The 26,175-nt window shown below is 48.6% G+C and overlaps 1 long non-coding RNA gene across 2 annotated transcripts in view; it reads left to right on the top strand.

Moving 5' to 3' along the window:
* LOC106506135 overlaps window positions 281-26,175 on the top strand; it is a 176,905-nt gene continuing 151,010 nt past the window's right edge. Inside the window, exons 1-3 of one of the 2 annotated variants that reach the window (XR_002338735.1) lie at window positions 281-2,461; window positions 2,676-2,804; window positions 2,901-3,010. This is a non-coding gene — a long non-coding RNA (uncharacterized LOC106506135). The remainder of the gene's footprint in view (window positions 2,462-2,675; window positions 2,805-2,900; window positions 3,011-26,175) is intronic. The other variant, XR_001301227.2, reaches the window with a different exon arrangement.

Below are 26,175 nucleotides of genomic sequence, written 5' to 3'. Positions count from 1 at the left end.
TCGCCTGCGCCCGGGACTGAGGCGGAGCGGAGGCGGACGCGGACGCGGACGCGCTGGGGGGGGCGGGCGGGCAGTGCGCGCGCTCCGCTCCAGCCCGCGCGGCCCCCGAGCCCCCAGCGTTGCGCCAGCCTCGCCAGCTGCCGGGCGGCTTTCATTCTGGAAGGGGGTGGGCGCGGCGCCGCCTCGGGCCGCGGCGCTAATTGGCTGCGGACCAGAGCCCCCTGCGCCACGGGCGCCGCTCCGGACGCTGATTGGTGAATCCCGGGGAGGGGGCGTGCCCTGCCCGCGCAGCTGGGAGGGGAGGAGAAAGTAGGCGAGAGGAGCACGCGAGCGGCGGCCGCTGGGGCCTGTCTTCGCCTGAGCTTTGAGGCCTGGGTTTGGAACAGGTGACCAGGCCTGGATCTTCCGCGGCCGGGTGGTGAGACCCACCTCCAGCCTTTAGTGTCCTGGACGAGCTTCTGCCTTTTGAGAAACCCCTTCTCTTCTTTCCTTCTCACCACAGCATCAGCGAGCAAAGCTGTGGGGAGGCAGGACTTGGCGCGATCTAAGGATGCAGTTTTCAAGTCAGAACCGCCCAACAGCCGAGTAACTTCCGTTTGCACGGTGCTTTGGAGAGCTTTCCACTGGGTGAAATCCTCGCGCAGACCTCTGAGGTTCAGAGAGGTTACGATGGTTTTTGCCTAGGAAGTAGTGGAAGGACGCAGGGCTTTCCTACAACACGCAGCACCTCCCAGCAGATGTTCTGATACCCTGGTGGACATTAGCTAGTGACTTAGGTAGGAATGAGGGCTAGGCCAGAGAGTCTTCCAGCCTTAGGACAGTGATTGGTGTGTGGGTAGCTCGTCACTCCCGCCCCCTCCTCCGGGGTTCATCTCTATTAAAATCTGAGCTGTATGTGCAGTTTGAAAAACAAAGCATATTCAGCGTCACTATTTAATACTTTGAAATGCATAAAATATTTTTGTAGAAACAATGGAAAATAAATCGGAAGATTTTTGATTAGATGGCTGTGAGGTGGTCATGCCCTTCCCAGGAGAAAGGGCAATACTTTTTTTTTTTTTTTTTTTTTAAATGGAAAGTAGGAAAGGTATTAGCTGCTGGAAGCATTCTTTTTTTTATTCCATATACTGCCCCCCCAGCACATGGAAGTTCCAGGGCCAAGGATCAAATCCGAGCTGCAGCTGCAACCTACACCATGGCTGTGGCAAAGCTGGGTTTTTAACTCTCCTGGGAGCATTCTTGTAGGGTACTGTGGAACAAGGAAAATGCCTCCTCTGGTGGCTTAGCTGGCAGGCAGGGTTGGCTTCATGGGGCCCCGGCAGGGTTTCCCTTCCCCTCTCTGGAGGAGCTGATGTCGCAGCTGTCACTAGGTGTGAGGCTAGGCTTATGGGTCTGGCTGTGCACAGCAGGTTTAGGACGGCCCGGCAGGGGATGCTCAGAACCTAGGGCTGGCATGAGTTAATATTAGCATGAATCAGTGAATCAGAATGTTAGCAGTGGAAGGGATCTGGCTTTACAGATGGAGAAAATGAGACCCAGGGAGGAGAAGGGCTTAAGGTCACATGGGAAATTTAAAATCACAGCCAGAACTAGGACTCAGACCTTGTCATGACTGGCTTGGGGGCCTTCCCTCTATACCATGGGTCCCGAAGGAATTTCAGACGTCGAGTCTGTGCACGCATCAGCAGAAATCAAGTGTGGCACACAGGGGAGACAGGAAAAAGAGAAATGAGATGGGGCTTTGCGCCTCTGACGTGGGCCCCTGCACTCAGGAGCAGTCGGGGGGCTGGGCAGCAGGCACGGGGAAGGCCTTCAGGCAGTAACGTGATGCCTGTTCTGGCCACCTGTTTGCATGTGGGGTGGGAGATATGTTTTTCAGTCTCTTCCTCACCTCCTACTCCGTAACGGTTGATTTAAGTCCCCAAACCAGGCAGTGATATTCTGCACTTGCCAACCCAGTTCCTTTTCCAAGTTTGTGTTGGCACTCAAGTTAAAAAGCTATTCCTTTATTTCCTCCCCTCTCCCACCAAAAATAAATAAAAGGGCCCGGATGGCGTGAGGCTCCTGCAGAAGCGTGGCAGGTTTGCTGACACTGAACTCTGAGCTCTTACCATGAGAACGCCGGCCCCCAGAGTGGTATGAAGAGTATTATTCTATAAATGGAAAATTCCACTCTGTGCTCATAGCCCGGCAGCCTGCATACTTTCAAGGTATGCAGGCTTTTCAAGCTCTGAAGGCTGGGAGCTGCCATTCTGAGAAAAACTTCTGCAAGGAAACTTTAAAGCTGCCAGCTGCTGGGTCCAGTCCCCCTTGGCCAGGCCAAGAAGAGGATGGCAAATAGACGAGGCCTTCTCTCCTCCCCGACATGATTTTTTTGGCCCTTGTGGTTTTGCAAAAGAAATAAACAAGCTTAAGTGAACACAAATAGGAACAAATGCCTTGATTCGGAGCTGCAGCCTGGGTGGGTGGGTAGTGGTGGTTGTGAGATTGATGCCCTGGAGAGAAGTGGAAGGGTGCTCAGTGTCCTGGGGGCCTGACTCTGTGCTGTTTCCCCAGGGTGCTCACCTATCATCTGCTGTTGACCTTGCCCACAGCAGGTGTTTTGCCCTGAAAGAATATCTGGAAGTGGAGGTCAAGAGCATGAAGACTTTTTTTTTTTTTTTTTTTTTTGGCAGGGATCACATGCTGGGCCTCCGTATACTGAGAGCCTTTGCTGTCAGTGACCACAGAAAGGCTGGAGTGGGCGCCCGGGCCAGCACTAGGCTCAATCAACAGTTACTTTTGTCATCAAGCACGGGCCTCAGGTAAGCTCTCCGGCTCCCTTTGGGACAGTGGAACTGAATTCCAAGAGGTTCTTAGTTCTTCTGATGAAGTCTGACTACCTTTTGTTCCCTTTTCAGGAGTCTGGAGTGAAATGGGCAGAAAGAGCCAGAATATGAAAACTTCTTCGAGGGACGCCTTCAGATTGATGGAGGCAGGAAGACAGATCAGGCCGGACCTCATCTCCGAGGTTAGAGAGTGTTGCTCAGTTTCTTCTGCGATGGGGCCTGTGTGGCAGAGGCAGAGGTCTCGGCCAGTGCAGGGGTGGGTTGGGGGGAGGGATGCTGCGTTCCCACCTCTAAACGTGGCCCCTGGTCCCTATCCTGGGCCACTTCCTTTGCTGGCAGCAGAACTGAACCATGAGAGGCAACACACAGACCTCAGTCGTCTTGAGTCTCTTCAGAAACATGAGATCAGCCCCAGGGAATGAGGCAGCTTGGCGGGGGGCCAGGCAGCTACAGAGATGCTGTTTGTCAGGCTCTGGGTTCCTGCTGACCTGCCTGCCAAGCTCCTTCGAGGGGCAGGAAGAGCAGTGGCTCCCCCAGCCGTGGGCCTGGAGGTGGGCGAGGTGCTTTGGAGCATGTCAGGGGCACACTTCTGCAATGGTGTGGACTTTGTCCGTGAGTCACCTCTGGCCAAGCTCAGGTGTCCTAGGGACCGGGCTCCTGCCCTTTGGAGAGCTTGTTGGGCCAGCGGCTGGGTTTTTATCTGGGTCCTTCTGTAGAGTCCAGTGTGGTCTCTGGATGCGGCCCCTCACCCCTCTGGGCTCCAGCTCCCTCCGATCAGTGAGGGGGCTCATCATGTAGATTGGAAGCCGCTTTCTCCCTCTTGCTTTCTTACTTATGTTCTGGAAGAGTCTCTCCCTCGGCCTAGTGGATGATCTGTGAAAGGGGCAAGCCAACAGAAACAGCCCATTTCCCTGACTGAATTAGGAGAGGACGCCCTCCTGACAAGGGGGATGTCTGTTAGTGGATCTCTGGGAGGCAGTTTGAGCCCTTCTTTAATTTTATTTTTTCAATTTTTAATTTTTAAAAATGTATTTTTTTTTTTGTTTTTGGGCCGCACCTGCAGCATATGTAGGTTCCCAGGCTAGGGGTCCAGTCGGAGCTGCAGCTGCTGGCATGCACCACAGCCACAGGAGTGCAAGATCTGAGCTGCATCTGCAACCTATACCACAGCTCATGGCAATGCCAGAGTCTTAACCCACTGAGCAAGGCCAGGGATCGAACCCCTGTCCTCATGGTTCCTAGTTGGTTTCATTAACCCCTGAGCCATGACAGGAACTCCTGGGCCCTTCTTTAAAAAGACCTGGGAAAAAAACATGAGGAACCTCACCTTCTTTCAGTCACTGGCAGGGTGTGGAGCTGAGGCAACCCTGAGGTGACAAGTCTTAGGGACAAAAAGCTGGCATACTGGTGATGGCTACTTGGAAAAATTATGCTAAAAAGAAAAAAAAAATGGGGCGTTCCCTGTAGCTTAGTGGAAATGAATCTGACTAGTATCAATGAGGACGCCGGTTCGATCCCTGGCCTTGCTCAGTGGGTTAAGGAGCGGGCGTTGCCATGAGCTGTGGTGTGGGTCAAGGACGCGCCTCAGATTCCACGTTGCTGTGGCTGTGGTGTAGGCCAGCGGCTGCAGCTCCGATTTAACCCCTAGCCTGGGAACCTCCATATGCTTCGAGTGTGGCCCTAAAAAAAAAAAAAAGACACACACACAAAAAAAATGACGCTTCGGTGACATTTCTGTTGATGTGACTTGTTGCCCAAGATAAACATCTTTATTGTTTCAGCCGCTGCGAGTCAGGTATTCTTTTACTTGCAGCTGATTTCACTCTAGTTGAGACTTGTAATAATATGAAAAAAATGCACTTGGCAGTTCTGTCAAAAAGGGGGAATGCAACATTCTGGTCCGATGGAAGTGACAACCATGTCAGAAGTGTGTGTGTGTAAGAGTGAACGGGGGCAGGAAGGAAACACAGAGAGCTGGGACCAGGGGCTCCAGGTGCTCCTCTCTTACCCGCCCTGCCTTGCGCCGGAGCCTCCCAGCTGATACTAGGAACGATAACACCACCGTGGCCAGACCAGGTGCTTTACACAGGGTCTCAGTTAGCCCCTGCGTGACCACTGCACGAGGCAGGTGCCGTGATTGCCCTTGTGTTGTGCAGGAGGGAAGCCCGCGGGGCTCACGTGTAAACCTGGGTCCCTCCCCAGAGCTGGGCGTGAACTTACTTGGATGCACCTGGTCATCCTCAGGCCCTGAGGCTTCTGGGACTCACGGGGGTGGGGGCGGTGGAGAGGCCGGCTTGGGGGTGGGGTGGGGTGGGGCACAGGCGACGGGAGCAGAGGGAGACTGTGCAGGGAGCTGCCTGGGCCAGACGGGGCACAGCCAGCGTGTCGGAGATTGTCCCCAAACAAAACTGATTCCAGGACTTCCTGTTGTGGCACAGTGGAAACGAATCCGTCTAGGAACCTTGAGGTTTCAGGTTCGATCCCTGGCCTCACTCAGCGGGTTAAGCATCGGGCATTGCTGTGAGCTGTGGCGTAGGTCGCAGATGCAGCTCAGATCTGGCATTGCTGCGGCTCTGGTGATTCAGCCCCTAGCCTGGGAACCCCCATATGCCACGGGTGCGGCCTTAAAAGACAAAAAAAAAAAAAAAAAAAAAAGACGAAAAACAAAACAAAAACCGATTCCATTCACAAGTCAGGGGGATTTTTCTCTTTCTCCAGTAACGGGGCCTTTGGTTCAGCGAGTAATCCTTTCTCTCGGTAATACACCCTCCCTCCTTCCAGCCACGTGGTTTGCTCTTAGAAATCTGGATTGTCCTAGTTTTGTTTAAAGCAAGATATGCCTGGAAGTCGATGGCCTGAGGGGCTGAAGCCCCTGGGTTGATGGTGCTGGTAATGATGATAATAACAAGAGCGCCCAGGTTCCTTACAGGCACCAGCAGGAGCGCATATTGTTTCTTTTTTTTTTTAGGGCCACCCCCAGGCAAATGGAAGTTCCCAGGCTAGGGGTTGAATCAGAGCTACCGCTGCCGGCCTATGCCACAGCTGCAGCAATGCCAGATCCCGGCCATGTCTGTGGCCTACACCACAGCTCATGGCAGCACTGGATCTCCGACCCCCTTAAGTGAGGCCAGGAATCGAACCCACATCCTCAGATTCATTTCTGCTGTGCCACAACGGAAATTCCTGGTCAAGTCATTTTAGACATCTTCTCCGGGTCTTAACTGACCTGCATTTTCCCAGCTGGTCTGAGTTTCCTAGGGTTTCTTATGCCACACGACAAACCTGTTCCTGATGGTGAGTTGGCATGTGGGTCTGTCCTGGGGTTTCTATGGCTTTGGGACCAGAGGGCAGGGTGGTGGCCTAGGCTAGTTCAGATTGTTTAGCCTTGAGCAAGTCATTTCCCTTCTCTGTGCCTTAGTTTTCTGTTTCATTGAAAATAATTAGGTGGCCTGAGTGATTTCTCAGCTCTTCCCAGCCCTCAGGTTTATTTGCTCACCATCAAGGCCTTGGGCTGAGTGTGAATAAGATGGTGTGCTTCTGGGGTCATGGGGCTTATACTCTGGTGGGTGGACAGACAGATGGTGATGCTTTGGAGGGAAGTATGTTAGTTTCCTGTTGCTTCTGTAACAAATCGCCACCATCATAGTGCCTTAACACTGCACAAACCTATTTGCTTACCATTCTGTAGGTCAAATCTGAAATGGGTCTCCCTGGGCTAAAATGAGGGTGTATGCCGGGCTGCGTTCCTTTCTGAAGGCTCTAGGAGAGAATCTGTTTCCTTGCCTTTTCCAATTTCTAGAAGCTGCCTGCATTTAGCTGTGGCCCCTTCTTCAAAGCTAGTGACAGCAGATTAAGTCCCTCTTATGCTACCATCTCTCTGATTTTTTCTTCTGCCTCCCTCTGCCACTTTTCAGAACGCTTATGATGACACTGGGGCCCACCTGGATAATCCAGGCTAATTTCCCTGTTTTAATGCAATTTAATTTGCAATCTTAGTTCCACCTGGAACCTTAATTCTTCCTTGCCAGGGAGGGTAACATAGTCTCTGGTACTAGGAATTAGGCTGTGGGCATCTTTGGGGGCCATTATTCTGCTTCCCCCAGGAAGAGTACAGGAAGAGACTGTGAGACCTCTAGCCAACCTAGGGGACATCTAGCCAACACGCAGGGGACCCATGTGTCATGGGTCCCAAGACCTTACCATAGCTAGAGGTCAACTGGGCTGGAGAATTTAAGTTTCCTTTGACACTGCAGGGGAATCTGGGGGTGAGGAAGCCCCACTGTGTGTGTGCGCGCGTCCTTCAAGCCAATGGAAACTGATTGCCAAGGGTCTGAGTTGCAAGGAGGAGTGGTGGGCAAGGCAAGTATTGTATGTGTGGGGTCCTCTGACGCTGCCTTGGTGATGATGACGTCACTTAATTTGTGGTTGAAGCAAACAGCCAAGTACAGCAAAAACACCAGGCAACAGTAGCGTGCACATCAAGGCGGAGCGACTGGAGTAAAAGGCCCTGTAAAATTCTCGTGCTATTCAGGAGGAGGGTAAAGATCCTGGCTCTAAAATTAGCCTACGGAAAATTTCAAGCATTACGAAAGTAAAGGTCATTGTGTCAAGAATTTCCACCCACCTTTCCCTTAATGCAGGATGACTCTCATTGTATCTATCCCCACGCACCGAGTTTTTTCACTCCACCTCCCACACGGTGGGTCATTTTGACGTTGTGAACCTCGATATTAATTAAAATCCGATTTTGATAGGTGAAGTATGTATGTTAAAATATGTAAAAAAATTAACCACTTGTTAAAAAGGAAAATAGAGGGTATAGCTTCCAACACAGTAGATGTGAAGAAGTGGAATGAAGAAGAAAGAAAACAAAAAAAGAAAGCATGGGGCGTTCCTGTCGTGGCACATCAGAAATGAATCCACCTAGGAACCATGAGGTTGCCGGTTCGATCCTTGGCCTCGCTCTGTGGGTTAAGGATCTGGCGTTGCCATGGGCTCTGGTGTAGGTCACAGGCCCATCTTGGATCCTGGGTGGCTGTGGCTGTGGTCTAGGCTGGCAGCTGTAGTTCCGATTTGACCCTTAGCCTGACCCTTGAACCTCCATATGCTGCAGGTGCAGCACTAAAAACCAAAAAAGAAAAGAAAAAAAAAAGAGAGCATGATAGGGAGTTCCCATCGTGGCTTGGTGGTAACAAACCCGACTAGCATCCATGAGGATGCAGGTTCGATCCCTGGGCTCGCTCAGTGGGTTAAGGATCTGGTGCTGCCATGAGCTGTGGTATAGGTCGCAGATGTGGCTCAGATCCTGTGTTGCTGTGGTGTAGGTGGGTGGCTTCAGCTCTGATTCCACCCCTAGCCTGGGAACCTCCATATGCCGCTAATGCGGCCCTAAAAGACAAAACAAAAAGAGAAAGCGTGATGGGGGTTTCCCGTTGGGGCTCAGTGGTAACGAACCCAGCTAGTATCCATGAGGACACAGGTTTGACCTCTGGGCTTGCCCAGTGGGTTAAGGATCCAGCATTGCCGTGAGCTGTAGTGAAGATCGCAGATGTGGCTCGGATTTGGCGTGGCTGTGGCGTAGGCATAGGCAGGTAGTTGCAGCTCAGCTCCAATTCAACCCCTAGCCTGGGAACTTCAATATGCCTTGGGTTGCCCCCCCCCAAAAGAAAATATGATGAAGAATATTCACACACTACTTACTGAACTAAAGTAGGTGTGATAGAGGAGACTGGCGGAACCAAGTGGTTTTGCTACTTGGATGTGGAGAAACGGGAACTCCCACACACTCTGGTGGGCACGCCAGATGAGACAGCCTCTTCGGAAGACAGCTTCCTTGCTTCCTAAAAGTTAAACATTGCTTTAGCCTATGACCCACTCATTCTACTCTCAGGTCATGTACCCAAGAGAAGTGAAAACATAGGTCTGCATAAAGACTTGTACACAAGTTCTCTTAGCAGCTTTATTCATATTAGCCAAAACCTGGACATAATCCAAGTATTCAGCAACTGGTAAGTGGGTTAACAAGTATGGTGTGTGTCCGTATCGTGAAATATTACACAGCAATAAAAAAGATGAATCAACCTCAGAAACACTCCACCAAATGAAAGAAGACACAGAAGGCTATTTATTGTATGATTCCACCTGTGTGAAATTTCTAGAAAAGGTAACGCTATAGGGACAGAAAGCAGATCAGTGATTGCCTGGGACTGTGGGGTGGGATTGAGTGCAGATGGGCACAAGGGGACTTCTGGGATGATGGACGTGTTCTAGACCTGGATTGTGGTGATGGCTGCACAGCTGCATTCATTTAGAGCACACTTACTGTGGGTAAAGAGTATAGTAATATAAATTATACCCCAACAAATTCCTAATTGCCCCAAGCTGGAAACACAGCCACATACTCATCAATGTGAGAAGGAATACTCTGTGGTATGTTCATTCAGTGGTGCCCATTGATGAGTTAATTATAGCTGCATGAAAAAGCATGGTCTCAGGAACAATGTCGAAAGAAAAAAGACAATGGCAAAATTATATATATATATGTATATATAAGTATACCATTTCAATTTATTTATTTATTTATTTATTTATTTATTTATTTATTTATTTATTTAGGGCTGCACCCTTGCATATGGAGTTTCCCAGGCTAGGGGTTGAATTGGAGCTACAGCTGCCAGCCTACGCCAGAGCCACAGCAATGTGGGATCCAAGCCTCGCCTGTGACCTACGCCGCAGCTCACGGCAATGCTGGATCCTTAACCTACTGATCGAGGCCAGGGATCAAACCCGAATCCTCATGGATGCTAGTCAGATTCGTTAATGGCTGAGCTACAACAGGAACTCCTCCTATACTGTTTCATTTTAGATAAAACTAAAAAGCATGCAAAACTGAACAAAATGTTGGAGTTCCCACTATGGCTCAGTGGGTTTAGAACCCGACATAGTGTCCATGAGAATATGGGTTCCATCCGTGGCCTCACTCAGTGGGTTAAGGATCTGGCATTGCCACAAGCTGTGGTATAGATCACAGATGTGGCTTGGATCCTGTGTTGCTGTGGCTGTGGTGTAGGCCGGAACTGCAGCTCCGAGACTAACCCTGGTCTGGGAACTTCCATATGCTACAGGGGTGGCTCTAAAAAGAAAAAAAAAAAAAAGCACAAAATGTTTAAAAGTACGAACATGTATGGTCCAACCATAGAGAAGAACAAGGGAGTGGCCACAGAATTTGGACAGTCCTTCTCTGAAGGGTCTGGGGTGGCATGGGACTGGGAGGGAAATTTAAAGGTGATGGCAAATATACATAGTTGATTCTTGCCGTTATTCTTTATATCTCACCTCTGTTTTTGAGATAGTATTGTGAATATACTCAATAAGAACAATGATTTTTTTTTTTTTTACAAAATGTTAATCATTTGAAGTATTTGGTTCTTTATTATTAGTAGACATTGCTGATAAAGCACTTCAGAGCTGACCAGACACTGCAGTTGAGAATTACGGGTCCAGGCTCTAATGCACCACCTCTTTGATGACTGGGCTTCTCCACACAGGCAGACACCAGTCACCGCTTAGGGTGGGTCTGAGGAGTTTCCATTCTCCTTACTCCCCCTGCCCCATTTGTTTTTTGTTTTTTTTGGTCTTTTTAGCTATTTCTTGGCCGCTCCCGCAGCACATGGAGGTTCCCAGGCTAGGGGTCCAATCGGAGCTGTAGCCACCGGCCTATGCCAGAGCAGAGCCACAGCAACACGGGATCCGAGCCGCGTCTGCAACCTACACCACAGCTCACGGCAACGCCGGATCGTTAACCCACTGAGTGAGGCCAGGGACTGAACCCGCAACCTCATGGTTCCTAGTCGGATTCGTTAACCACTGCGCCACGACGGGAACTCCCCCGTTAAAGGAGAGAAACAGAAGTTTAATGGCATGTGTCCTTGTACACATGAAAGATACCCTGGAAAGCTGAGTACCTCCTCCATCCTTCCTTCTGGTGGTGGCACGCGTGGATAGGGGAGTGGAGTACAGGGAGCCCTGGGCTGGGATCCTTGCTCCTTTGTGAGGTAAACATGGTTGGGGGGTGGGTGGGGTGAGAAGGTCCAGAAAAACCATCAGCATCTTCTCTGATGATAAGCATGAAGGAATCTCAGAGTGAGATGAGAAAAACTGAACATGAATGTGTTTGTGGAGAGGGGATGCTTCTCAGGGCCCTTCTGGACCAGAGTAAGGATGCTTATAATTTAGTATGTGTCATGTTCAGGCTTGCTTTCGGCTAAACTTGGATATCTCTTGGGATTGGTATTTGACTTTGGGTACAACTTTAAAAAGTTGCAGGCGAGTTCCCGTTGTGGCTGAGTGGGTTAAAAACCCGGCATAGTGTCCTTGAGGATGAGGGTTTGATCCCTGACCTTGCTCAGTGGGTTAAGGATCTGGCATTGCTGTGAGCTGTAGTGTAGGTCACAGATGCGGCTCGGACCCTGCATTGCTGTGGCTGTGGTATAGGCTGACAGCTGCAGCTCTGATTTGACCCCTAGCCTGGGAACTTCCACATGCTGCAGATGCACCCCCCTCACCCAAAAGCAACACACAGCATAAAAGAAAATGCATGTAAACATTTACCCCCATCTCTGACTGGGAGGGTCTTTCTAAGGATTCGAACAATGGGTGAGATCCCAAAGAAAAGCAATAGATCTGACAACATGAAAAAAAAATGTATAGAACACTAGCAACCACAAATGCTGGAAGGCAAGAGTAAACAACAATTTATGGCAAATGTTTCCCCCAAACAAATATTTATGGAAAGTGTTTCCCCGAAGCAAATATGTGTGACAAATATTTTTCAATATATATATTTGTCATATACGTGAGAACACTGGGTCATTACTTCATGTTCATGTTGTGTATACATAAAGCAGATTAGAAAATTATTAATGCAAATAGAAACAGGAAAAAAGCACATGACCAAATGATTCATAGATGACATAAAAAATGACTTATAAATATATGAGAAAAAGGTTTCAATTCCACTGATAGCCAGGGACTATTTTTACCTATCAAATTATTTTTAAAAATCCTTGGGGTTTTCAAGAATCGGAAATGGACTCCTTCCTGTACTTTTCATTTTGGAGAGCCATTTGGCAGTAGCTGTTAAGAACCTCAAAATGTTCATACCAATTGGATCAATGATTTGACTTCTAGGAATCTAGACCTAAGATTCAGTCAGAAATTCAAGCAAAGGAGTTCCCTTCATGGCTCAGTGGAAACAAACCTGAGTGGCATCCATGAGGACGCAGGTGCGATCTCTGGCCTCCTTCAGTAAGTTAAGGATCCAGCGTTGCCGTGAGCTGTGGTGTAGGTCACAGATGTGGCTCAGACCTAGTGTTGCTGTGGTGGTGGTGTAGGCCTGCGGCTGCAGCTCCAATTTGACCCCCAGCCTGGGAACTTCCATATGCTGCGGGTGTGGCCCTAAAAAGATTAAAAAAAAAAAAATGAAATTCAAGCAAAAATGTTTTTTGCAGGATTGGTTGTAATGGTCCAGAACAAAAAACAACTTAATGGCCAAATAAAAGGGAACAGTTAAATAACGGTGCATTTATATGATGAACAATCATAAAGCCAATGAAAGTTAGGTTTTCTATTAATTTTTAATGATGTAGGCGAATGCTCATGATGTAAATTTGCAACCATGGTATAATTCCAGAATATTAGTAGTGGTCCTCCCTGGGCTGTGAGATTACAGAAGATGCCCTCTGCTGCCCTTTTTTTCTTGAAGTTTCAAGAGCTGTGCTTTGGAGTCAAACAGATCTTTGATTTTTGAAGCCAGCAATGGCCGGGTGAGTCTCTCTCACATCATGTCTCTCTGACACTGACTCTCCTGTCTCCCCTTCCACTGGGCCCACCTGGATAATCCAGGCTACTCTCTCTATTTTATTTATTTCTTTTTCTTTTTTTGGTTGTCCTGCCGTATATGGAGTTCCTGGGTCAGGGATCAGATCCGAGCTGCAGTTGTGACCTATGCTGCAGCTGTGGACTCTCTATTTTTTTTTTAATTTTAATTTTAATTTTTTTTGTCTTTTTGCCTTTTCTAGGGCTGCTTCCTGTGACATATGGAGGTTCCCAGGCTAGGGGTCTAATCAGAGCCGTAGCCACCAGTCTACACCACAGCCACAGCAATGCGGGATCCAAGCCGAGTCTGCAACCTACACCACAGCTCACGGCAACGCCGGATCCTTAACTCACTGAGCGAGGTCAGGGATCGAACCCGTGACCTCATGGTTCCTAGTGGGATTCGTTAACCACTGCTCCACGACGGGAACTCCTGGACTCTCTACTTTAAGATCAGCTGATTAGCAACTTTATTTCCATCTCCAACTTTAATTTTCCTTTGCCGTGTGTGGTACCATATTCACAGGTCTGGGTGGCTGTTATTTGCCTACCATACTAGCTGTGTGACCTTGGGCAGATGAGTTTCTTGAACCACAGTTTGTTCACCTATAATAGAGTTTCTTTCTTTCTTTTTTTTTATGGCCATACCTGTGGCATATGGAGGTTCCGAGGCTAGGGGTCGAACTGGAGCTGCAGCTGCCAGCCTATGCCACAGCCATAGCAATGTGGGGTCTGAGCCCTGTCTGCGAACCATGCCACAGCTTGTGGCAATGCCAGGTCCTTAACTGACTGAATGAGTCCAGGGATTGAACCTGCATCTTCATAGATACTAGTCAGGTTCTTAACCCACTGAGCCACAATGGGAACTCCGTGTATTTTTCATCATTTTCTCTCCAGAGGTTGTAATAGTGCCAGACACACAGTAGATATTCAATTCAAGCTTGTTGAGTGAATGAATAAGTTTGGTGTGTATTGTTCTAGTTCTTTGAAAAAGATTTGCAGTGTAAAATCTTCATGGTGGTTATTATTATAGCCCAGTTTATTAGCTATATGATCAGATTACCTAACCACACAGAGCCTTAGTCATTTCGTTGGCAAAAAGAGGTTAATACTGCTCCTGCGTGGGGTGTTTGTGAGGCATCCCAGGCCTTTGGCCAGGCATTTATATAGACACACACACACATTCTTTTAAATTTAGTCTGAGGTCCTGTTCTGCAGTTGTTCATTTAATATGTCTTAGGAGCTTTCCAGTTCGGTGTATATAGAGCTGCCTCGTTCTTTTTAGCTGCACTAAAGATGAACCATGGTTTATTTAAGGGATATTGTCACACTCCCTGCCCTTCTCCTCCTGGTGTCTGGCAGGTGCTCAGTGAACAAATATCTTTTGCTGAATCACCGATTGGGCAAAGTGCTCCCCAAGCTGGAGGAGCCTGTTGATATTTCAGTTTTCATCAGCTGTGCAAATCTTGGGAGTCTTTTTGGTTTGAATGCGTCAGAGTCTGGTCTGGATATCTATCCGAGATTATTTTTAGCCTGCCTGGCCAGGGGATCAGCCACACTATGGAAATGTTCACTCAGGGCCAGAGGCCAGTCTGCACATGCTGCCTCCAGGGGGCGGTCAAATGCTCTTGAAGACACACCTGGGACTGGGGTGGAAGCTGATGGGACCTTGAGTTCCTAAATCTTAAAGCAGGACTGGGGGGTCTCCTGAGATTGGCTCCAGCCAATATGTAAGGGACCCCAAGGGTTTCCTGGATCCCTTTCTGGTCCTGCTCAGACCGTCTCTGTGATGGTGGTGGACGCTGATGGAACGTTACACTCAGGCTTCAGCCCCTCCCCAGCCCTTCCTCAGCTCCAGACAAGCTGTGAACGTTCATACCTCTGTGCCTTTGTACGAGCTGTTTCCTCTGCCAGGAATATCATTCCTTCTTCCTCTTTTGCATCCAAAGCTCAGCTCAAACGGCCCCTCTTGGGTACAGTTTTTCTCTTCCCACTGGGGAAAAGCTGATCACTCTCTGAGTGCCCAGAAACTCTCTACTTGCTTCACCCTGGTCACAAGTTAGGACCAACCGCTGTTGCCAGTGGGAAGTGGGATGTGCATGGGGGAATCTGGAGGCAAGGACCCCCCAGTGCCCATCCTAGTGACTGACACATCATGGGACCTTGCACATGTCCACTGGATGAGGGCGGCCCAGTCACAGCAGAATGCGGGTGCTCAGGAACAAGCAGGTGAGCGGCCACGAGTGCTCCAGGGAGAAGGCGCTGAGAAGTCATGAGGTTAGGAGCTTCTGGCCCTTCTTGGGATGACTTCCTCAGCATCCTCAGCATGGTCCTTGCAGGCTGGAATAAGAAACCCCATGGCATCAGAAACTTGCATTCCACTCAGGTGAAATCTCTTAATTTCTTACAATATATTAAAGGAAGATGGCAATTGTTTCTGTGATATTGATTCTACATGCATCTGAAAAATGAAGCATCTTACAGCACCCTCCATGCTGGAACTCTCTGGCTTAGCAGAGTGATGGGTGCTTTTCTATGGGTCTGACCCCTCCCCCCCCCCAACCTCAGCCATCCAGGATGAGACCAAGAAGTGGGATGGGCTCATCTCATTATGGCTCAGTGGATTAAGAACTCTAGTATCTGTAAGGACTTGGGTTTGATCCCTGGCCTTGCTCAGTGGGATAAGGATCTGGCATTGCTGTAAGCTGTGGTGTAGGTTGCAGATGTGGCTCGGATCCGGTGTTGTTGTGCAGGTGGTGTAGGCCGGCAGCCGCAGCTTTGATTTGACCCCAGCCTGGGAACTTCCCTATGCTGTAGGTGTGGCCACAAAAAGAAAAAAACAAACAAACAAAAAAAGAAATGGGATGTGAATGGAAGGCCTTGGGTAATGCTCTCAATTCTACTAAAGCATTTTTGTTGTGCAGAAGAGTCAGCTCCTCTCTGGGAACCTGTTAACTCACCCTTTACATATATTTGGAACCGGCTCCTTTTTCTGGTTTCTCCGCTCAGGCTATAAGGCGGTGGTGGTAGAGGATGCGGTGATGGGTTGGGCAAGGCCTGCTGAAAGCAGTGAAAAGCGGTAACCGAGAACTTGATGGAGAGAGGAGACGAGCAAATTGTAAAAAAGCTGATATGGGCATGATCCGAACAGAGCCACCTTGGTTTGGGGCATTTAGCGATTGAACAAATAGCCCAGCTTGCATCTGGTCACCTGGATATCTATTACCATATGATGGCAGGATGTAATCCTTTGGTAGTGTTAATTCTGTGAATTATTAGAAAAACATTAAATCCCAATTACTGTGTTTAAGAAGGCAGGAAATGGATATGGTACAGTCTAGAACATGAGAACCACATAGTCTGGTGTATGGAGTTTCTGTCATGTGCCTGTGTTTACTTCGTGGTCTCTCTCCTTCTCAGAATCACAAGGTAAATAATAACTGTGGTTGGAGTTCCTGTCGTGGCTCAGCAGTAATGAACCTGACTAGTACCTAAGAGGATGAGGGTTTGATCCCTGGCCTCGCTCAGTGGCTTAAGGGTCTGGCGTTGCTGTGAGCTGTGGTGTAGGTTGCAGATGCAGCTCGGATCTGGTGTTGCTGTGGCTGTGGTATAGGCCAGTGTCTACAGTTCTGATTCAACCCCAAGCCTGGAAACTTCTATATGCGCGAGTGCAGTCCTAAAAAGACAAAAAAAGAAAAAAAAGAAAAAAAAACACACACACACAAAGAAGCAAAAAAACCCTGTGGTTAATGTGTCCAGCTAAGAGCTCTACCTTATAACCTCCAACAACGCAGGGGGTAGGCATTCTGAGTAATCCCATTTTAAGATGTGGAGGGTGAAGCTCAGGGAGGGAATGCAGTGCAGCCAGGGTCAGCCAGCCAGCAAGAGCTGGAAGGGACTTTGATCCCAGGTTAATAGGCTCCAAAGCCCGTTCTCTTATCCTATGGGCCCTAACTCTCTGCTGTGATTGTCCTCCCTTGCCTCCAAGACTGCAGCCCTGCTGGGTGTGTCCCCTGCTGACCTTTAATAGCTCCACTGGCCCTAGCTCCCAGGGTGGGGTTCGGGGTGATGGAGTGGCCTCCCAGGAGGCTGGATGCCTCGTCAGGGCCCCTGATGTCCACTGCCATGACCTTTGCTAATGACTAGCTTTGTTAATGGGGCCAAAGGAAATACGTTGTCCCCTGACAGCACCAAGATCAATGCTGACTGTCTGGACGTGCTCGGGGTGTACCCATGGCTTTTGCTTGAACCAACTACACCTGTCTCTGGGCCAGAGGTAAAGTCTAGGGCCGTCCCTCTGTCTGGTGACAGGGCTCAGCTGGAGGGTGGAAGAGGGCAGCTTCTGGGAGGCAGGGTCCAGGATCTTGGCCAGAAAGCCGCAGCTTCCTGCAGGCTGCTGTGAGATTGAGGGGTGTGTGAGCCCCAGAATCTCCTGCCGGAGTCCAAGGTGGGCTTTCACCAGCTCCCGCAGCTGCTGCCTGCAACGCAAGACCACAGCCCACCTTCCTGGTGTTCAGCACAGGTGTCACCTTCAGGAGGGACTCACCACACAGCAGTGTCACCCACTGGAGGGGCCCTGAGTGCGCTGGACCTGGAGCAGCGTTCTGATCCACTGGCGACTGACAAGTTGTTTCCTTCCCTCTGAGTTCAGATTCCTTCCTGTTAGATGAGGCAATGGCATGTACCACTCTTCATACCTATCGCTGTGAAACAGGGTCTCAAAACCATACCCCTCCCCCCCGTCCCCCGTTATCTGGTTAAATGACGTTTCTGCAGCTGCTTTTGCTTCTACCCAGGGACTTTCTGGGCCTGAACTTACCTCGCAAAGAGACTTTTAAAGGGGATAACAGGGTCTCAAAACCTATTCCTGCCTCCCCCATTATCTTGTTAAATGAAGCATTTGATGGGTATATTTCCTCTATGTACTTTGTGTGAAAAATACAGAAATAGATAAGAAAACGTATGTACAAGTATAGAGGGAGATACATACATCTATAACCATGTGTGTGTGTGTGTGTGTGTGTGTGTGTGTATGATTGCTAACAGTGATCACCTCTGGTTGGTGGAATTTTGGTACATAGTTCTATACTTTTTTTAATACAAGAAATTCAAAGCCCGAAGGGTAGATTCCAAATTCTGCACTCCTGGCTCATGGATGCTGCTGCCTCTGCCATTAAAGCCCAACAGCAGCTGTCCTTCTCATCCCTGGAGGCTCCAGCCAGCCCATTGCAGGGACCAGGTCCACCTGCCAGTAGCCACATCCACCCATTCTACCCTGTTTTTCCTCTGGTTCTCTGTGTTGCACACCCGAGTGTGCTTTCAGCTGGGATTTGGTGGGATCCGAGCTACATCTGCGACCTACACCACAGCTCATGGCAATGCTGGATCCTTGACTCACTGAGCGAGGCCAGGGACTGAACCCACATTCTCATGGATACTAGTTGGGTTTGCTAACCGCTGAGCCATGATGGGAACTTGGGGGATTAGGTTTTAACATATGAATTTTGGGGGGTGGGACACAAACATTCAGTTTATAGCCCTCTCCTAAGCCGTGCTGCAGGGTCACTCCTGTCCCACACCTGTTCCCTCGCCCTCCTGGCTCGCCCCTGGTAAATCTTGCCCAGCCGTCAGAACCAGCTCATATGCTGCCCTCTCAGCGAAGCTTTGGGCAGTAGACTGGGGAAGTGAGTTCCATCTGCCCAGTGTGCTTTCTCACACTCCTTCTTTGGGTTCCTTCGGGGAACTCCCTCAAGCTATATGGTCCCAGTAGGGCTGTCAGTCACAGCTCTGCCCCTCCTACAGGGGTCAGCATAAGACACAGGCTGGCCAATCAGAGGATCCAACACCCTGGCCACAGAGAATGGCTCAGGGTGGACCTATAACCCAAACAAGACCAATCAGATTCTTCCCTGAGATTGATGTGAGAATGTTGCAAGAGAGAAGTGCTTTTCTTTTCTTTTCTTTTCTTTTCTTTTCTTTTCTTTTCTTTTCTTTTCTTTTCTTTTCTTTTCTTCTCTTCTCTTCTCTTCTCTTCTCTTCTTTCCTTCCTTCCTTCCTCCCTCTCTCCCTCTCCTTCTCTCTCTCTTTCTTTCACTTTTTAGGGCCGCACCTACAGCATGTAGAAGTTCCTAGACTAGGGGTCAATTTGGAGCTGCAGCTGCCGGCCTGCACCACAGCCACAGCAATGAAGGATCTGAGTCACATCTGTGACCTACAGCACAGCTCACAGCAACTCAGGATCCTTAACCCACTGAGCAAGGCCAGGGATCGAACCCATGTCCTCATGGATACTAGTTGGGTGTGTAACCTGCTGAGCCACAGTGGGAACTCCCGAGAATTGCTCTTTTCACTTACTCTCCTTACTTGGGATGCTATGAATCTGTAGCTGCTGGTGGCACTCTTGCCTGCATAGGAAGAGCACCTCTATGCAGAGGAAAGCCATATACCGACAGAGCCCAAGTGGCATAATTGCTTCAGTCTCTGGAGCCAGCTGTACCTGAAGCTGATACTCCGGAACCTCCCAGTGAAGCAGTAACTCTCCTTTTTATTTGAGCTGGTTTGGTACAGATTTCTGTTCCATGTGTCTGAAGGAGACTTGACCAGTACAACTCCCTGCCTCCCCCCGCACGCCACTGCCTCCCACTACACACCTCTTTAGAGTTAGTAACTCTTACTTACACTTCTGTGCCATGTTGTTGCCACTTGCTGCTGTCCTCCTCCTGGGCAGGACCTCCTGCTCCTCTCTAGGCCCAAAGCTCTGAGACTGTAGTCGTAGTTAGTAAAGAGGGGCTGAGTGAACCAGGGAGGGGCGAATGCAGGTGCCACTTCGAGACCCTTTCTGCAGCTGCTTTTGCTTCTACCCAGAGACTGGCTGGGTCTGAACTTACCTCGCAAGGAGACTTTTAAAGAAAACAAACAGATCTTGCCCCACCAGCCGACATTCCTACTTCAGGAATGAGGCTGGGCTTGGGCAGTGCCTCGATGATTCGGTTCTGACCTGCCACAGGCCAAGAGGACAGACAGAACTGTTTCTGGGGAAAGGAGAGGGCCCGAAGCCACTGTGCCAGCACCTGCCAGGGGCAGAGATGACATCAGAGTGTGTCTTGGCCGTTTGCAGGACAGCTGGGAGCTGGCCAGGCGGTCCGAGGCAGGGCCCCTTTCGGTGGTGGAGTCATGATCCAGACAGGGGTCCATCTGGGATGGGTGAAAAGCTGACTTCCTGCCAGGAATCTTGACTGTGGACAGCTTCAACTCCCCAGGAAAAGTCCAGATTTACGTTGTGTGATGCAACCCTGGCACATGGGCACTATTTTCAGCATGGCTGTAAGGATAAAAGTGGTGATGGATTTTTTTAAAAAATGGAATCAAATAACACATTTCTAGGTCTGCAACTTGTAGGAAGTTTGGTGGACAGTTAAACTTTTTCCTATAATAAATCACACAGTGTTTTATTTTTCCTTCAGCTAATTTTCATAATAAATTGATTGTCCTTGGTGGGGCAGGCATCTTTAAAGTAATTCTTCCCTGAAACATAACATCTGCTGGTCTCATATTGCCATAAAGGACCCTTGATTAGTTTGAAGTCGATGAAGATAAAATATTCATTCTGTAACTTGCCCATATCTTATTTCGATTTGTGGAAGTCACTTTCTCCTCCTTACTTTGACTCTCAAGTAAATACCATGACTGTGGCTTAGACAGTTAGGAAGTTCACAGATGGTGGTTTTAGTGGAAGCATGGACAGCAGGGAAGGCAAATCCATATATGTATATGTGTATGTATATCTATATATCTGTATCTATATCTATCCGATTTGGGGGGGCGGGCTATGCCTGTGGCATGCAGAAGTTCCCCAGCCAGTGACTGAACCTGTGCCACAGAAGTTACCAGAGCCACAGCAGTGACAACACCAGATCCTTCACCAGCTGAACCACAGGGGACTCCCAAATCCACATTTAGAGATTCTATTTCTTTCTTTCTTTCTTTCTTTTTTCTTTTCTTTTCTTTTTTTTTTTTTTTGTCTTTTTAAGGCCATACCTGTGGTATATGGAGGTTTCCAGGCTAGGGGTTGAATCAGAGCTAGGGGTTGAATCAGGCTAGGGGTTGAATCAGGCTAGGGGTTGAATCAGTGGTGTAGCCACTGGCCTACACCACAGCCACAGCAACACCAGGATCCAAGCCACGTCTGTGACCTACACCAGAGCTCACAGTAAACACCAGATCCTTAGCCCGCTGAGCAAGGCCAGGGATTGAACTTGCGTCCTCGTGGATGTTAGATTTTTTTCCACTGAGCCACGATGGGAACTCCTAGAGTTTCTATTTCAGTGAGAAAAAAATGCTGCCCCTTCCATGATGGAAGAGATTCAGTGTGATCAATTTGCCACTGGATCACTGGCTGGTCCCCTTGGGGGATGGTGACGTGTCTGTAGCCGGATGAACCTTGAGGAGGGGAAGTCCGTATTACCGAGCCGTGATGTTGCAACCACTGCGGTGCAGGTGCAGAACCAGTGCCCAGTAATATCTGAAACGTGTTGTTATTTCTCCTTCTCCAGTGCTTAGGAACCTGGTCACCAGCTGTGTCGGAGGAACAGAGTTCTTTTTCAAGGGATTATGACAGGTTGTGTTTTCCAAACATGACCGTGTGGGAAGCAGACCGTCTCACTCACACGTTCTTTTTATGCTGTGACATTGAGACTCCTCCTCTGCTGAGGGGGTAGAGCCTGAGATCTCTTCCCTCGACCAGGGGCTAGTCTTGGTTCTAAAACACAGAACGTGGCTGTGATGGTTCATATCATGCGTCAGTTTGACCAGGCGAAGGGATGCCCAGGGAGCTGGTAGAACATCATTTCTGAGTGTGTCTGTGGAGGCGTCACTGGGAGAGGTGAGCGTTTGAATTGGTGGACTGAGCAAAGCAGAATAGCTTTTCCCCGAGCAGGAGGGCAGCATCCAAGCCACTGAGGGCATGAGTGGAACAGAACAGCTGGGGAGGGTGAACTCATTCTGCTTGGGCAGAGCTGTCCATCTTCTCTTGCCCTCAGACATCGGTGTGCCTGGCTCTTGGGCTTGCAGACTCACACCTGGTCTTACACCATGAGCTCCCCATTCCTAACTGCTCCCCACCCAACCCCTCTTCTCAGGCCTTTGGACTCAGACTGAATTTCTCTACCAGCTCTCCTGGTTTCCCAGCTTGCAGGTAGCAGGTCATGGGACTTCTTGGCTTCTGTAACTGTATGAGACACTTCCTATAATAAATCTCCTTTTATATTTGTCTGTCTGTCTGTATGTCTGTCTATCTATCTGTCTGTCTGTCTGTCTATCTATCTATCTATCTATCCTATTGGTTCTCTTTCTCTGGACAACCCTGACTAATACAATGGTGGTAGTGGTGCTGCTTGGCATCTGAGCCTAGGCTATAAAAAACGATCCAGTTCCATCTGCTGTTTCCCTCTCTCTCTCCATGTGTCTTGGGAATCCTGAGCCAACATATAAGAAGCCTAGCTACTCTGAACCTGCCATCCTGGAGAGACTGCACATGGAGGCCAAACAAAGATAGAGAGAGGTGGTTGGCAGGCTCCAGCTGTTCCAGTCCCCAGCTGTTTGAGTCCTCTAAGCTTTAATACCAGGCATCTGGATGAGTCTTCAGATGATTCCAGCCCATTGCATTTGAGCTGTCCCAGATGACACCAAGTAGAATAGAGATCAGTTGTTCATACTGAGCCTCATGCAGAATGCAGACTTCTGAGCAGAGTGAATGAGTAAGACTCAGTGCTTCAGCGCTAAGTTCTGGGTGGCTTGCTAAGCAGCATTATTCACAGGGTCTGGGTCTGTGGACTGGCTCAAGTACGGGAGTGAGTGGAAGGGCTATGATTCTTTAGTGTTCATTCAAAGGTAACCTTTGCTCACCTGATGTAGAGCTTCTCTGTTTATACGAATCCATTAAGTCGCAGAGTGCTCAGCTCTTCTCTAGGGTCACCGTGATCTTTCGCCAGTACTGAAGTTCTCTGCTTGTCGGACCAGGAACACTGGTTCTGTTGCTCGTTACAGAAACCATGCCAACCTTGTCTCAGGTAATTCAATACCGTCACTTGGCCTCTGCTTCTTTAGGATTTCCTCTTCCCTATCGAACTGAGGAAACCCAGTTTGATGCCACTATCATCCCTGGTCTATAGAAAATAACCACCAGGGAGACCTTCAAGGATGCCATGCACCTGTCATGGAAGAATCTCTCAAAGCCTTGGTGAAGGGAGTGCCCTCTGCGCCCTCCCAGGGTCACAGTCCTCCTCTGCAGAGGACTGAGCAAATCTTACCCAGTAGATTTGCTCTGGCCTCCCAGCCTCCCCAGCCTTTGGACACCTCCCTCTGCAGCATATACCACAGAAGTTCCGGCACCTCAGCCTCATTCAACATACACATATTTGGGTCTAGGATTCAGTCAACCAAGTAAGTCAATAAAAAACCGAAGCTCCATGCCTATGCATTTTCAGTGGCATCGGACTTCCCAAGCTGAAATATTAACATCAAATACAGTCCCTCTGGGACACCTTGCAGAAGCAAATGTAAGACTTTGAATAGAAATTCTTTCATCATTCAGGGTCCATGGGACCGCTCAAGATAAACTCAGAATCCAAAATTACAAAGGATATGAAGAGGAGTTCCCATCGTGGTTCAGCGTTAATGAACCCACTAATATCCATGAGGATGCGGATTTGATCCCTAGCCTTGCTCAGTGGGTTAAGGATCCGGCATTGCCGTTAACTGTGGTGTAGGTCTGCAGACTCAGCTCGGGTCCTGCGTTGCCGTGGTTGTGGTGCAGGCCGGCAGCTGTAGCTCCAATTTGACCCATAACCTGGGAACCTCCATATGCCGCAGGTGCAGCTCTAAAAAGACAAAAGAAAAGAAAGAGGTGGAACTAATGCACTGCAAAAAAAAAAAAAAAAAAAAAAAAAAAGAAAGAGGTGCATCAACGACCTGAAGAAACGGTGGTGATATTGGAGGCCAAGTGTTCTAAGATCTTTGTGTCATTGAGGGGGAGGATACTCACGTTGCTTAACTTGAAACCTTGTTAAAGATTTGTATTAAAATATGATAGAAGCTAGCTCTAATAGTAAAATAAATGCCTTTGAAATCAGTAGAAAAGTAATGTTTAAAAATGTGATGAATCCAACAGAAATCAGGAAAGGGAAAAAAGAGACAAAGATAAAGAGTAAATAGAGGGAGTTCCCATCATGGCTCAGTGGTTAACGAACCCGACTGGTATCCATGAGGACACAGGTTGGATCCCTGGCCTTGCTCAGTGGGTTAAAGATCCAGCGTTGCCATGAGCTGTGGTGTAGGTCATAGACGCGACTTGGATCCTGCATTGCTGTGGCTGTGGTGTAGGCCAGCAGCAGCAGCAGCTTCGATTTAACCCCTAGCCTGGGAACCTCCATATCCTTGCAAGTATAGCCCTAGAAAGAAAAAAAAAGAGTAAATAGAAAATACAAAATAGGATGACAGAAGGAGATGTGAGTACTTTAGTCATCACAACACAGGTCAACGGATTACACTTGACATCTCAAAGAAGTTCTCCAACTGGGAGTTCCTGTCATGACTCAGCGGTAACAAACCCAACTAGTATCCATGAGCCCTCGGGTTCAATTCCTGGCCTTGCTCAGTGGGTTAAAGATCCGGTGCTGTCGTGAGCTGTGGTGTAGGTCGCATATGAGGCTCGGATCTGGTGTTGCTGTTGCTGCAGCATAGGCTGGCAGCTACAGCTCTGATTCAAACCCTAGCTTGGGAACCTTCATATGCTGTGGGTGCAGCCCTGAAAAAAAAAAAAAAAAAGACAGAAATTCTCCAACCAGATTAAAAAGTGAAACAACTTGAATCCAGCTTTGTGCAGCTAACAGTGGTCTAAAACATAAAGACACGAAAGGTTGAAAGAGATGGAAAAAGATACATCCAACAGCTACTAACCCAATGAAAACTAATGGAAGCTAGTATAGCAATGTTACTATCAGACAAAATTAATGAAGAAGAGGGCCTTATACCTCATGCAAAAGGAACAGTTCACCAGGAAGATATACTTGGATGAAGAAACCCTGCCAACATTATTTCAAATATATATAGAGAAAGTAGACAGAATTATGAGAAGAAATGGAAACATTTATAGTCTTAGTGGGAGATTTTAACACAGCTTTCTGGAAAATGAGAGCTCTGGTAGACAAAAAAATTAGTAACGATAGAGAAGTTTTGAACAACATCTTTATCAGTCTTGATTGGATGGCTACATGGAGAACCCTAACCCTGTGTTTGTCATTTAAATACATATTTTCAAGCAAATGTGAAACATTTACAAAAATTGATCACTTACTAACCCGAAGCAAGTCTCAACAAATACCAAAGAACTATCATCATACTAGACCACATTCTCAAACCACAATCAAGAAAATTACAAATCAATAGTGAAAAGTTAGCCAAAAAAGGAGAAAGATTATTCTCAGGATTTCCAACCATGTTCACAACATCATGACATGGGACAGGCTGGTAGTTACTGCTGTGGGCTGATCTCTCTGTTATTACGGGGCAAACTATCCCTCCCTGGGCTGGTGTGTGGGTCGGAGAGAGGGTGCCTTGTCAGCATAACTCAGCAGGCTTATTAGCTGCTGTGTTAGTCTTTGAGGCTGACACCGGCCCCCTCAGCAGCAGCAGCAGCCAAGTCAAGGCATAGACTGGAAATGACACCTCTGGTATTTTATCTTTGGCTTTCTCCCTGGTTGCCCACTGACTCCAGATTCATGTCTGGATGAAAAAAACCATCTTCAGGCTGGAAGTCGCCTCCACCCTGAGTGCTATGGGAGTGGCTCTGTTTTTGCCTGCCTTCATCTGTGGTCTAGACCCTGACAGTCCTTGAGAGTGGGGTGGGGTATTGCTGAATGAATATCTCACTCCATATGTTAGCTTTAGGGTGGCTTTGGGTTTGGTCCAGTGTTGGGGCCGCCAGGCAGAGGAGAAGGCATGGCAATGTGTCAGGTGAATGGTCTAAGAGTCAGGCAGCCTGAGTTCTGGTCTCTGCCTTTTCGTTAAGCAGCTCCATAACCTCAAGCCTTTCGCTGCTGCCGTGAATCCCAGTATGTGTCTTTTTTAAGGTACTCAGTCAACCACAGGGACGTTAGGAATCTGGGAGTTTGACCCAGGTCTCTTGTTTGCAAGTGACAGAAGTCCATCTCGGACTGGCTCAAATAAAAAGGGGATTGGGAGTTCCTGTTGTGGCGCAGTGGAAACAAATCCCATTAGGAACCATGAGGTTTCGGGTTCAATCCTTGGCCTCGCTCAGTGGGCTAAGGATCCGGCATTGCCACGAGCTGTGGGGTAGGTCATAGATGTGACCTTGGATCTGGCGTTGGTGTGGCTCTGGTGTAGGCTGGGAGCTACAGCTCCGATTCGACCCCTAGCCTGGGAACCTCCATATGCCATGGGTGCAGCCCGAAAA

This window comes from Sus scrofa, chromosome 14, assembly GCF_000003025.6.
Source record: "Sus scrofa isolate TJ Tabasco breed Duroc chromosome 14, Sscrofa11.1, whole genome shotgun sequence".
In the NCBI taxonomy this organism is placed as follows: Eukaryota; Metazoa; Chordata; class Mammalia; order Artiodactyla; family Suidae; genus Sus; species Sus scrofa.
This window is presented reverse-complemented; position numbering and strand designations above follow the sequence as displayed.